Source organism: Toxorhynchites rutilus, chromosome 3 (genome assembly GCF_029784135.1).
Source record: "Toxorhynchites rutilus septentrionalis strain SRP chromosome 3, ASM2978413v1, whole genome shotgun sequence".
NCBI classification, from domain to species: Eukaryota; Metazoa; Arthropoda; class Insecta; order Diptera; family Culicidae; genus Toxorhynchites; species Toxorhynchites rutilus.
The window spans coordinates 6,851,870-6,866,799 of record NC_073746.1 but is presented as its reverse complement, the minus strand read 5'-3'; the positions used below and the strand labels follow the sequence as shown (position 1 = coordinate 6,866,799).

At 36.5% G+C, this 14,930-nt stretch overlaps 1 protein-coding gene across 1 annotated transcript in view; it reads right to left on the bottom strand.

Moving 5' to 3' along the window:
* Window positions 1-13,022, bottom strand: part of LOC129775879 (ras-related and estrogen-regulated growth inhibitor-like protein) — a 63,693-nt gene extending 50,671 nt beyond the window's left edge. Inside the window, exon 1 of the mRNA XM_055781052.1 lies at window positions 12,571-13,022. The gene's annotated coding sequence lies outside the window, so the exon portion shown is untranslated. The remainder of the gene's footprint in view (window positions 1-12,570) is intronic.
* Window positions 13,023-14,930: the final 1,908 nt, after the last annotated feature.

The window sequence follows — 14,930 nt, the reverse complement described above, 5'->3', positions numbered from 1 at the left end:
TTGTAGAAATATAAATTGTTCAATTAGCTTTCAATGGGAGTAGAATATAAATGTTCAAAAAGAGTGGTGATGATGGTAAAAAAATTAATCCAGTAGGTTCCGAATTATTGTATGTATGATTGTTGTTGTATGAATTATCAAGCACCATTATCAAGAACAACTTGTTCTCTCAATTGATTTCAAACATTGTTTTACATAATTGGATACTATTCACAACCAACTTGCCAACTTAGCAAAGCCAAATAAACAAGGCGCTTTGAAATATACTACCAGGTTGTTCAATAAGACAAAATAACTCTGCAGCCATCTTGAAACTCAATTGTGTTTTGTTTTCAACCCTCCTGTACTCGCGTGCAAAATCATAACTCATATACTCGGGCAGGGTGTCACAGACCGAAAGTTGAACTTCTCTGTAATATTGCTCTTGTGACTTGTGACTTATGATTGTGACTTCAGTGGTTTAAGAATCAGAAACATACCACTAACTGCATGCTCGAGACAAGCATATGTTTTACATTTCATGCAGTGGTAGCGTGGTTCACAAAAATACGATACGATAAAATACTATTTTACAATGTTCTCGGCCTTATATTTAACTTCTCTCTTTCATGCTTTAGGTAAACGCTTCCTTCCGTACTCTATTCGTATATCGCTCCCCTATCCAACTTGGTGACCAAACGACCGCAACTTGAACCATAGATCCGTCTTCAAATGATCATCAACAATGTTGATATGTTAAATTCATTATATCATGTAATATGTTCTCAATGACAATTTTATATGACATACTGTTGAATGATATTCCACAGTATGTAACATGATTTTCGCAGTACTACATTGATTCAAATTATACGTTCATGTGACTAATAGTCGATTAGTTCAATTTTACGATAGTGTGTATCATAAAAACCGATGTTTGTTATAATCAATTACGACTTAATCTGTCGTGATAAATAGGATCACCACGCTAGATATGAGGTACAGACTAGGGGGGCGTTGCTGATTAATGGTCAGCTGCATCCCAATAGGAAGTATCCCGTGTCGGGTACACGTACAGAGCATTGGAGACTGCCCCAATTACGGAAACACTTGTAATACTAACCTCGATCCAACCGCGAGTAATCGGTTACATATTACTAACATAGATAATAAGTAAAAATGTCAAAGTATTGAACTCCCAGCCCCGTGAGGTTAACGCCATATGAGCCTTTATAAAAATATATATTTTGGAAAAAAAAATAGGATCAGATTTTACGCATTTTAAACGATTATTGATATACACGAAGTATCTTTTATTAATAATTCTATTAATAATATGCGAAGTTAAACGAATCAATGTTTGCTGGGATGCGTCTACTTGCAAAAATGACGATTCCCGAGGCTAAAAATTTGACTTCAACATTTTCCGCCATTTGTTTTTTTATGCCAGTGATTGTTAGGCATTTCCCCCACTTTTGAAGGTATATACTAGTTGGACACCACCCAAAATATCGGCTGTAAGATTTATTTATTCATCGACATCTTTGACAAAAGTACGATAGTTTCATTTTTTTAATTAAAAACGATTAAATGTTTGCTGGGTTCGCATTGCGGCTTGGTTTTTCAAGTTCCCAATCCTATGTTTACAGTTTGAGTTTACTGCAAATGAATAACGAAGTTGAACTAATTTATTTTTGCAAAAGAAAACGCAAAAGACCGGCAAATTAAGTATTCTCCAGGATGTAAATTTCAGAATGATCTTTTCGATCTCCGATGTATTGTTTTAGACGTTTAGAGCCCGGATCAGATCCCACGTCTGGATATTAACAGCATGGATTACTCATGATGACTTTCAGCCAACACAATTATAATTCCAGATTTTCGATTCCGGACACCTATGTTTTTGATCTAGGTCCCTGTCCTCGAGCGATTAAATCGACTGAAGGCAAACTTTAGACTTTCTTCTTGAGCTTCCACGCATATTTATAAACTAAATTCGAATTAAGAAATTTCAATTCTCGGATTCCTGATGTCGGATCTTATCTTATTTAATCAGATTTCTGATATTTAATTGTAGATTTTGAATTTAATTTCTAATCGTTGAGGTTTTGGGCTTGAATTCTTCTTCTTCTTGGATGGTACTAACGTTTCCAGTGGAACTTTGACAATCTCAACGTAGGTATTACTTGCGTCATTTTTATTAGTAGTACATAGTTGAGATTTCTATGCCGAAAAACACGCCTTGAATGTATTCTGGAGTGGCAAGGATGTAAATCACAGTGCAAGTCGGAAGAAATTTATTGACGAAAAATCCCCTGGCCAGATCGGATTACATCAATACAATCGTTGCCATCCGAAGAGCAGAGGTTTTCCCGACGAGGAATCACTACGAGTGTTGTGAATGAAAGATGTCAAACCGCATTGCAATTTACTTTTTTTTTTGTTCTCGAACCCGAGGTGGCGACTCGATGAAAAGACATTTCGCGTCGGTTTTCATACCGTCGGGTGAAGAGTGCTTGTGTATGATTGAATCGCATGTGAACATTTTTAGATGCATGACATCCGTTGACAATATGGTCACAAATCTGGACAAATGGACAGCTTGTGTATTGTTCTCGCGAGAACGTTTGCGGATTTTTTGTTACCGTTCATCAAAAGTGGTTTTGGGAGCGCTATAATTTTACTAAGAGTTACTGAAAAACTTCTTATATATTCAATGAGTGTTTCAGTTCCACCCTAGACAGCAGGGCTCGGCAAAGTCTATCAACTGAGGATAGTCAGGGGACCTTCGCATTAAATTGGAAATCAGTTTTTTTTTCTTCCAGCAGTTCCTCTGTCAATATGAATCAACAGTCATTCGGGCCCTCTCGTCGCTAACTGTTATAATGAAGATGATGCTCCGTGCTCATTTCATTCTTCACAGTCAAATGGACTTCATGGCACTGTTAACCAGACTGTTAACGACGAATGCCAGACAGTCAACAATCAACAGTATATGTTAATGCTGAGAATTAATTTGACATTTTGCTCAAAACGGTTTTTGGTGCTTCGAATCGTTTCCGCCGCTTGGATTCAACAGCCATTGTCAGTGCACAATGGTCTTGGAAGTGCATTTAAGTGGAAATTAGCATCTAGAGCTCGACAGTTATTCTTTACACAAAAACTGTCTTCGACAAAGTTGTTACATATGATAAAGCGCTCATTTTGAGGTTGTCAAAAATAGGGTTACCAAAATTTTCGATGAAATAAAAAATCCAACTTTCTTATCTTTATAGATAGATGTAGATTTGGTTCGACAATGTTTTAGCCTTAGTCATTTTATGGAAGTTTGTAGAACAAAGTTTACTAAAACTGGTAAACTAAAATTGGAATTATGAGTTTTTGGGTGAAAAAGCATCAATAACTTTAAGTAGGATGAAGATATTGACAAGTTCTGCATCACAAAATAGCTGTCTCAATAAGCTCTAAAAGTCGTTCCAACGCAATGTTGATGTAGGATTTGAAATATAAAAGTTAGAGCAGAAAAACCCGTTCTTTCATGGTCACCCTAACGCAACGTAGAAAAAAAGCGCTATATCGGTTATTTTAAGAGATAGAAAAAAAACTTTGTTCTAAAAAGTTTCGTCAAATAACTGGGGCTATAACATTGTAGAACTATGTTTACCTCTATCTATAAAGATAAGAGAGTTGGATATTTCATTTCATCGTAAATGTTGCTCACCCTATTTTTGATAACATCAAAATAAGCGCTCTATCATATGCATCAACTTTGTCGAAAACAATTTTTGTCTAGAGAATAACTGTACAGCTCTAGATGCTAATTTCCACTTAAATGCACCTCCTGGACCATTGTGCAGTGTTGCCAAATATTTGCACTAATTAATTAATTCTTAAATTTCTATTCGTCGGCAATAATTTCGTAGTCCTACTTTAGTAATTCTATTGTTTCTTGGGCCTCACCCTTTTATTTACTTTTTTACTTTTTGTGTGCATTTAAACGCATTTTTTATATTTGAGGCACGCCCGCTCCAAGTCTCAACCAATTTTTTTTGGGTACAGGTTTCAGATACCGGATACGGATTATGTTCCGTATTCACTTTCATTTATGTTTTATAACTACGGACGTTTCCTCAGTTTTCTCCCCAAAATGCTCGCTCAAAATTCAATCGATGGGTGTTGATAGTTTGAAACTTTCTACGCCCCATGATTCAATAAACATATGTTGAGGGAGTTGGAGTACGTATTCTCTGTTCTACTTAAGATATTTTGGAAACATCTCCGATTGTTCCCATTCTCAGGTCCAACAGGTATCATCCAGGAGAAATATTTGAAAATAAAACAAAAAATCTCGTACAAGCCAAAATAGAAAACAAATAAAATTTCATGAAATAATGTTAACATTAATAACTATTTTTTGCTACGAATGGATTTTGACAATTCGCATAACAATTGAATCGGAAATTCTCTCACATTTGTTTGATATGCTACACTTTACAATTCCATAGTCTGTAAAAGGTTTAAATTAATGAAAATTAAAAGCATTCCCATTTTCCCATTTATTTGTTTTACTCATTTGTGTGCTTATCTACCCGCAGCATAAATAAGAGGCAACTGTGTATACCACTACGAATCAATGGCTCGAAATACATACGCAGAGAACAAACACTGGAGAAAGGGAATGTTGCAGCAACAATTTAAGCTCCGCCCGATGGCTACCTATTGGCACGACTAGTTTCAGCTGAAAATTTTCATATTCTTTTACACAATTTTGCTCATTCTAGCAAGCAAATTGCGGTGCGATTTTGTTCCCATCTTCAAATCCAAGGTGACATAATGATGCTGTCGTCTGGTGGAAAGCGTTTATACATTTTTGCATCAGACGCACTGAAAAGAAGCGAAATTTGCGTTGCAAGCTCCATCGCTTAATGATTCGTTGGCCACCCAGCAATACATATAAATAACTGCCCCGCAGCGAAGTGGATGATCTAAATATAGATTTGGTAGTTATCCAGCTAGCAACCAGCGGCGAAGATATTTTCTGAATTGGCTTTTCTCAATGCTAGGGGCGAATGGACAGCAAAAGTTTAAAGCCTCTATAATTCAACTCTTCTTTTCTTCCTTTCTCTCGAAGTGGATTTTTTTTCTCCAGCCGCGAAGCAGTTACTAGCCAATAGGGTGAATATCAGGAATATCAGCAATCTCTGTAATTTCAACAGCAGCATCGAACGTGTATTTAATTGCCTGTGACAACTAGAAATAAAGGAGAACATTTATGCTTGTGTTTCGCTCCTGTTACGACGTGGTTTTCCTACCGTTTCATCAAAAAGTAAATGATCAGTTCCCTCTCGTTCCCTCAGAACTAGTTTCCAAAGGAGTCTCCGCTGTGAACTTTCTCGTTCAAGCGTCCAGAGGCGCGTTTGTCTCGGTAATACTGTGCACCACCCTACCAGAGCATCCAGTTTTGTTTATTAGAAGCATGGAATAATAATGGTAGTGGAGAAACAAGCATATAATCACATGTGAACGTGGGTATGTCAACTAGAAAAAGCCCACCGCGATAGCTTTTAATGGCTAGAACACCAAAGACAAGAATAATGCTTGTGATGCATGCTCACTACTATCGTGTTCGTCGTATTATTCTCGTGGGGGAAAGAATGAATTATAAATCGACCATGTTCAGCTGATTTTATAAATCTACGCAAGCCATAGGCTCTTTTCAAGGCCACCAAAACTTTTTACTAAAAAGTTATTTTCAAAATGTCGATGCATTCCAAAATAAGATCTGAAGTGATATGTGAGCGGATTGATTAAAATTATTTCCTCAACAAACCGGTCATGTTCCGGACATCACTGAAAGCGAGAATGCAGACTTTGTATGGCAATTATGTGTAATTTTTTTTATTCTAAAGACCGAGCAATGATCAATTGAATAGGAATACAATGGATTTATGTATTACTTAGTATTACTTGCTCATTGTAGAATTCATGGCAGGCAGAAATTATATTCAGAATTCCTTCCCGATTAGTCTCTTTCTGTCCGAACAAGGTTCTATATGCGAGGGAACGCTTCCAAGGGTGACCTATCGCAAAGATAACGAATGTTAATGACTTAACACACTCCTAACAAGCAATCTCGAACCAGTTGAATCATGTGACAATTTTTTATTACTTTATGATACCACTGTTGTTGTTAAAACGCAGATGTACGTCGTGGAATGCTCCAGCTGCTACCGTTTACACTGAGCCGAGTGATTATCTGGTATCGTTCCAAAGAAAGCTAGTTTTACAGACTCTAATCTGGTACAAAACGCATTCCCAAATCACGGCGTTAGAGATGCGCATCCAGGGGCTTACACACAGAATTGTTGCAGACAAAATAACAGTCGGCACGTTCGGATCCGCCATTTTATGCTGCCAGCTTTATTGTTTTTTTTTTATTTGCAGCTCAAATCCCAACGTGACAGATCCACTAATTAACATATCCAATCACGAATTCTGTCGCTGAGAGCTGACAGATGTCTGTATGCGCCTCGCGTCTACAATCCTCGCGATGGCCGTGATCTTCGAACGGAATCATTTTATGGGGAGCGCAGGGTTCAGGATAAACCGCAATGGGTGACGATGGCACACCCATAAAACTGCGTAATTATTTATAGTATTAATAGTAGTGGGTGCCAATCACGTTGTGATTTTATTACACAACGTTTTGCCGGATTGGTGGTTGGCTTGCGCTAATCCTCATATCGAAAGCGGTAGAAAGCATTTTGTCGGCGAGGGAGGCTTATATTTTATGTATTCCAGCTTGTAAGGATGTTTCATAATGCCTCAATTAATTTATCGCGAATCCGTTCTATTTTGGACCAGAATCCGTTCAAAAATACTCCCATATTACATTGCATATTATCGCCGAATCAACGTAATCGATCCAGAAGTGATGCAAAACGCGGGAAGCTACAAATGCGTCTATTAATCACCATCTGGAATTTGAATATTTACGATGTATCAGTTGGTTATTCCAATCTTCACACCGATCCCAAATAGAATATACATTATGAGCGGGAAATAAACATAACATTCAGCCGCTGGCTGCCTCATCACACTGGTAACCCTATCAACATTCTCGCTCAGATCGGGGCTTAAGGAATTTCTTGTCAGACCGATACCCCATCACCGTTCCCGCTTATCCAAAGTCGTTCCGCCAACACTATAGAGCATGGCGCGTGTGTTTATGTGACTGTCACTCGGCAGATTTTCCACCTCTCAGCGTTTCTTTTTTTTGTTGTCGTTTTTTTTCTTGGTGCTTATTTTGGTCTACTCCTCGCGTTTCTATTATGACTTTTGGCTTCTCTGTTTTTTTCTTCACTTCTACGTTTCACTCGCGTTCGATCATTTACTCGGTCCGAATGAAAACGCAATTTATCCGACGCGGCATTCCTCATGTGTCCGACCGTTCGTTTTAATTGCTTTTCCACACCTCTCGCGTGGTCGGCGTAGTTTGGGGTCCCATCAACATCAACTGAAGTATCACGCGGGGTGGGAAACGGGTCGGTCACCGTAGTAACTATAAAAATCATTCATCGTGCGCGTCGATAAGGATTCAATTTCCGGTGGTTAAATTGGAGCAGTGTTCTCCAAATTCAAATGAATTACAAACATAGCATCATTCTCGAGCACGTGCTTCAAACTGCCTGCCATTCATTTAATGGCGGATTGAATTGTAGCCTTTCTTGGGTCAACGGGAGATCAATCAGTAAGCTAAGTGTCTCTGCTCGTGATTTTCTTTTCCTCGCTCTCCACGAGTCGTTACAGCACACAAAAGGCACGCGATGCTTAAGAAGAGGACCCCTCAAGCGGGGGATAAGTGTCCTGCAAGCCGTCATTCAGCACTGTTTCAACCATTAGGTTATCAACCAAATTCCCTCGACCCCTCCACCGGATCACCCCGTGGTGATCCGGATTCGGGTTGGCGTTTCGCGTGCGCTACTAAATCACCAATTTCCGCAACCAAGAGAGACAACTATCTGACGGAGAGATATTTTAGGAATTCGAACTACCCACTGAAGTAACTTCCCTGCGACGAAGGGTGCTCCCGAGCAAGGGCCTCGCGTGTGCTACCGTTTAGCATTGTGGTGGGCGGACTGAAGGCTTAATAATGGAATATTTTCCGTGTGTCTCACGGAATCGTCGGAAAGAAATATGGCCAAGGTCAGGGGCCAACGCCGGAATCATATTCGAGAAAGGCGACAGTAAATTTTAGGGAAGTGGTTTATTGTTTGTTATGTTTGTTCGGTCCAAATTCTACAGTTCGCAAGGTAGAAATGTGATTTCCATTACGGTTTTGTTTCCTTCAGATGAAAGGGCATAAAACACGTTTTGAGTTTAAAAAAAATTTTTAATGGATTTCTCGATGATATATTGCCAAAATTTAAAGAGATGATTGAATTCAAACGAAATCTCATAATACTAAAATTACACGAGTCCTTGGGCATGTGGTTCAAAACAGTTTCCTAAAATACCAGTTACATCGTTAGGAGAACACTAAGATATCTTCTGAATGTTTATTGTGTGTAAAAGAATACATAGAGGTATTTCTAAACATGTATTTTTCTCGAGGAGACATGTTTAAGGAATGAAGAAAAATGTAATTAGTGAAATGATCCCAGAAAACAAGAAATTGCGTTTTCGAAATGAGAGGTACCGTTTTGTCTCAAATTCCGAACACATCATTTCTGAATGTAAATTTACAAAACTTTAATGTTATACATAATTGAATAATTAAAGCGCTGACATTATTTGGGATATAGAATTCATTTCAACATAATTTACAGGTATCGATACAGCCTATAATCTATAATACCAAGCATTTGTATGACTGTCAACATTAGTGATTAAATGTTTGCGTGAGAAAATTCCGTAAAAACAAACATTGTTTATTCTTTCAATTTTTGTAGTTGTTTTAACTATTTTGTTTACTGCAGAAATCTCCATTCACATTAGTATTAAAGCTATGTTCGGAATTTCAATCAAGTTTCGACGCATCTTGCAAATACCGAACAGAAAATGTTTGAACAAGAGGCACAAGGACAGACCAATTCTGGAGCAACAATATAAAAAGATCTAACAGATCTAGTTTTCAAGTTATGCAGAAATTTGAGTTTCATTTGTATGGCAGCCCCCCCTTAGAGAGGGGGTGGAGAGTCTAACCGCCATAGAAACATTTATTGCACCCTAAAACCTCGACATGCCAAATTTGGTTTCATTTGCTTGATTAATTCTCGCTTAATGCAAAAAAAAATTGTTTCATTTGTATGGCAGCCCCCCCTAAGAGAGGGGGAGGAGTATCTAACCATCGTAAAAACATTGCACCCTAAAACCTTCATTTGCCAAATTTCGTTTCATTTGCTTGATTAATTCCCGAGTAATGTAGAAATTTGTGTTTTTTTTTTGTATGGCGTTTCTATGATGGTATGACATCCCTTCTTCCTCTGGAATGTAGAGGAGGTCCCATAAAAATAATACTCATATTTGAACCAAACATATTCCAACAATTGAAAATTTTCGGAAAACTCTGAAAAAATGGAAAAGTTCGAAAAAGTGGAAATGGATTTTTAACATGTGATAAAACACACTCCTATATCGTCTTTCATCTATATATATATATATATATATATATATATATATATATATATATATATATATATGTATATATATATATATATATATATATATATATATATATATATATATATATATATATATATATATATATATATATATATATATATATATATATATATATATATATATATATATATATATATATATATATATATATATATATATATATATATATATATATATATATATATATATATATATATATATATATATATATATATATATATATATATATATATATATATATATATATATATATATATATATATATATATATATATATATTTTTTCTGTATCAAACATTAATTCCATGTAACGAAGAAACATGTTATTTGCAAGTGGTTTTGGTAGTAGTACTAGGAATTTTATAGTAAAAGGTGTCTTTAAAGGGAGGTTAAAAGATCAATCAATGAATATTTTTGCGATTGAACCCATTAACGTTAACGTGCGCTTAATAAGAAAACGTGGATGTGACAACGAAAAATAAATTTTGGGCGAGACGAAGTTTGCCGGGTCAGCTAGTAAACTATAAAAAAATACATTTGTAATTTGATGTATCGATCATATGAATCGTGGCAGTAGTTCAAAAGTTATGTTTTTTTTAAATTGCATTTTTACTATACGGAATTTAAAGCGGAATTTAAAGTGTTCAGAATATGAATTAGTGACAAAAACGGTGTTCAGAATTTAAGATAAATGTAATTAACAATCCTGTACTCGCGCGAAAAATCGTAATTTGTGTACTCACAGACTGTGCGCGTCTCTGTGATATTGCTCTTGTTTTTTTAGGCCTTACTAACTGACCCGGCAAACTTCGTCCCGCCTAAAATTTGTGTTTTGTTATCAATACCTTCAAACATTTACGTTTTCTTACTAAGTGCAAGTTCATGAGTCCAATCGCAGAACTGTCCATTTATTGATCTTCTAATCGACCCCGTTGAATTTACCTTTTACTAAAAAATTCCTAGTACTTCTACCAAAACTCATCATTATAATATCAGATTATTTTCAGACACAATTCTCGTTCAAGATTTTTTAACCACTTGCAAATAACATGTTTCTCCGTTACATGGAATAAATATTTGTAAATATTTGATACAGAAAATGTGATAGAACAAAGACAGACCCCTCCCCTCTTCTCCCCTTAGAGAGTCTATTCACCAGACACTTCTTTCCCCTCCATCTAGATAACGCCGGATCACTCATTGTTGCTTTCGAAAGACTACAATCTACTCGACCGATTCAGCTGAAATTTTGTATCAGCATGTTAAAATGAATTATCTAAAGCGTTACAAAGCCGTTTCTTGATATCATGACAAATATCTCATTTTTACCAAAAAAGGTCGCCATTTTGGTAGTTTTTCGAATTTTCAAAAACCCCTATGTAACGCTTTAGGTCTAAACGGAAAATATATCTTTAAATATACCCTAAACAACTATCAAAATACCCGTACACTTCACTTTATTCCTTACATAGGAAAAAAAAACGCGAAAGTTCATTATTTTTCAACCTTCCAGACAGGGATCCCCCCTTAAACATCAATGACGTTCCATTGAAAGAGTTTGCATTATGTTATTCCTAGTAGTGCTTTGTTGAGAGTCCAATGCTACATCGAACATCTGGAATGTTATCGGAATAAGAAGTCGGCAAAGTTTTTGACGCATAAATAAATAGGAAGAAAGAAAAGCCCCGAATGCTTAACATTAAAAGTGCGATTAGCCGTAACTTCCCTAATTCTAGGGTCCTGTGAACCACTTTTTCATTCATGTATGTATGTATGTATGTATGTATGTCACATGCGCTAGTGATGCCCTGATATTGATATGATTCTCCCAAATAGGCATAGAATTCTGAATCGCAGTTGATTCTTTAGACTGCTCGACAATATCGTAAAACATTCGCGGAAGCCAAATTTAATATTCTCATTCAGATTACGAGAATCCCATGAATGTAAATCGATGATAGCGAATGGCTTTCCAATATACGGTCTCTTTCCTGCTTTCTAGGAATTGAAAACACTCCATTGTTCTCGTAACAAGACTAGATAACATTCTCAGTTCAATCCTCATTCAAATCAATCCTCATTCAAAATAAACTAATCACTAACAAAACACAGCCCCAATTGACATCAGTGAAGCGGACCTTCTCAGCCTCATTTAATGATCCAATGGATTCGAGGAAAACTCACAACCCACAACATTTCATCGTTCCTTTGCGATCATCGATGCGTTTGTGTCAGCTAAGTCTAGAGCGAGGCGGATTGTTTGAAGGGAGCAATACGACGCTTGTTTCCAGGCAGCCTCCGAAGAATCCCCAGAGTGGAGCAGCTATTTTTCTTCGAAATGGGGCGAGAACATACTTTTCATTCAGCTGGGCACCATTGAGCCAAAAATTTCTCCTAGAACACCATCAAGGCGAGCTCCAAAACATTCGCCTTCCGGCAAACGATACGTGGAGACACTCTGACGCAAATCCGCGACGTCACCGTCGTTCGCAGATGACCGGTGCATCCCCTCCCCGATGAATATGAGAGGCGTAAGTGATTCATACTATTTGGGAGATTTCATTCACGCGAGCATGATCCAGAAGAAAGTGTAATTCCGCAAAATAAAAACGATCCGAAGCCGTGAAATTCAATTCTGACATCCGAGCTTGTGGTATTGTAAACAGTGGATTGAAGTGTATTCGTATTCGAATAAAGAGTGTGTGGGAATATTTGCAAACAGCACAAATAAAACTCATCCATCATTGTTGCAGTACTCAGCATTTCAGTAGGAATCATGGGGAGCGTTTCGCCCACTTCGTAAATTGACTTGTGAGCGAAAAAAAACTCATTACGCGTGGGATAGCAATGATAGCACCTGGCGATGCACAAAATTAACCTGAATTCCTTCTTAATCGATAACACCTACCTTGGCTGTTTTAATGCTCTGCACTGAATACCAATGAAATTCAATATCCAAAGGTTATTGGAAACGCTCTCGAAGCCACTTATGCTGTATCACTCACTTTTCTGCTGAAACAGTCCTTTCTTTCTTTTTCACCACTGACTAGTTTGATAATTCGAGTCAACTTCTACCGTCACTTGTACCGATTTTCCAATCAAAACTTTATCCACTTTGATATAATTTTTTGCTCTTTGCACACAAGTGAATGTTATTTAACAGTTCAGTCCATTTTGCCGACCAGTCGGGTCCATTATGCTGCGGGATGCCACAAACACACCGATACCGGGCTTCTACGCTATCGCTTCACAAGAGAACAACTTGTTGCAGCCAGCATCCAGAGGGGTTGCTGCCAAAATACACACTAGGTAAGCACTGTGTCTGGGTGCGACTCGCGTAATGTTATGCACGGGGGAAGCGTCTTCAATCGACTGAAACCATTCCGTGCTGCGGCAGGTCATATATATCTCGTGCAAACAACGTATTCGGCGAAGATACCGCTATTTGCTTTCCGCCGGCTAGATTCGCCATAATAATGGCAAGCGCGGAAAATTTATAGCACGCATGCGCCCTTCAGGGCTAGATAGCTGGGTCCAGGTTGAACGGGAGGGAAATTCCACCGAAGAAGAAGGAGATGAACGAAAAAGGGAAACGGGCGTAACACTCGGTGGGAAATGAAAACAGTACCCAGTAACGGGACGCTGCTCTGTTGGGTGCCCGAATGGGGGAATGAAACAAACACAAGTTTGTTTTTCTTACTTTGTAAGGATGTTTGGATGCCACCGGAACGTTAGTGACTTTCATATTTAGATTCCGAATATGTGACGAATATTATGTGACCGTATGTAATGAAATGAACACGTAACATTATTGTTATTGCTGAAAAGAATGTAACAAAAAAAAAAAAGAAAAATAATCACAAGATTATATGGTATCCATCATAAAACTCTATCTTATTAGGAAAACAAGGGCACATTGAACCCTATCAGAGTGAACATATCAATATAACAATTGGAAACCACCCTGAAAATTTTGACCCGAAAAAAAAGAAAAATCATTTGATGGACAAATTATTTCAATGAAAATATTTTTAATCACTTTCAACAATTTATTATTACAGCGCGGACTCGATTATATACAGTCTCCGATTTCTTTTCACTGTATATAATTAGCATTAGCATTAGCATTAGCATTGAGCAAGTTGCACAATATCGTAGGTGGTACGAATTCAGAACTGTTAAGTTAAAAACTAGCCTCCATCCGTTGCTGATGATTGGTAATATCTCTTAGATGAAGGCATGCTTTCTCCAACAGTAAAGAATTGTCCTGGCCACGTCCTTGCAACTGCTAAGGAAAGGGAAGGAATGTTAGTTCGACATTTACTTAAGAGAGATGCAGAGAACTCTACGACCTCTCATAAATGTCTCGGGAAATTAGGAATGTGTTAGTAGGGTAGGTAAGGCATAGGATACACTCAGCCGGTGTTACTGGCTTAACTTGTTATTACTATTACTATTACTATTACTATTACTATTACTATTACTATTACTATTACTATTACTATTACTATTACTATTACTATTACTATTACTATTACTATTACTATTACTATTACTATTACTATTACTATTACTATTACTATTACTATTACTATTACTATTACTATTACTATTACTATTACTATTACTATTACTATTACTATTACTATTACTATTACTATTACTATTACTATTACTATTACTATTACTATTACTATTACTATTACTATTACTATTACTATTACTATTACTATTACTATTACTATTACTATTACTATTACTATTACTATTACTATTACTATTACTATTACTATTACTATTACTATTACTATTACTATTACTATTACTATTACTATTACTATTACTATTACTATTACTATTACTATTACTATTACTATTACTATTACTATTACTATTACTATTACTATTACTATTACTATTACTATTACTATTACTATTACTATTACTATTACTATTACTATTACTATTACTATTACTATTACTATTACTATTACTATTACTATTACTATTACTATTACTATTACTATTACTTGTGGTATCTGTTGAAGGAATTTGTTAATAAATTGTACGATGTTATTAATGTATTCTGGCCTTCCGATCGTTGTCACATTAGTAGCTGCCTAGAAGGAAATGTTTTGGGAAATTGTGATTAAAGTTATTTATTTTTAAAAGGGGAATCAGCGGGAATGGCAGTGCTCCAACTATTAGAAAGGAATCTTAATACAAAACTTTGCGGATACAATCAGTCGGTGTAACTATCGCATAAAA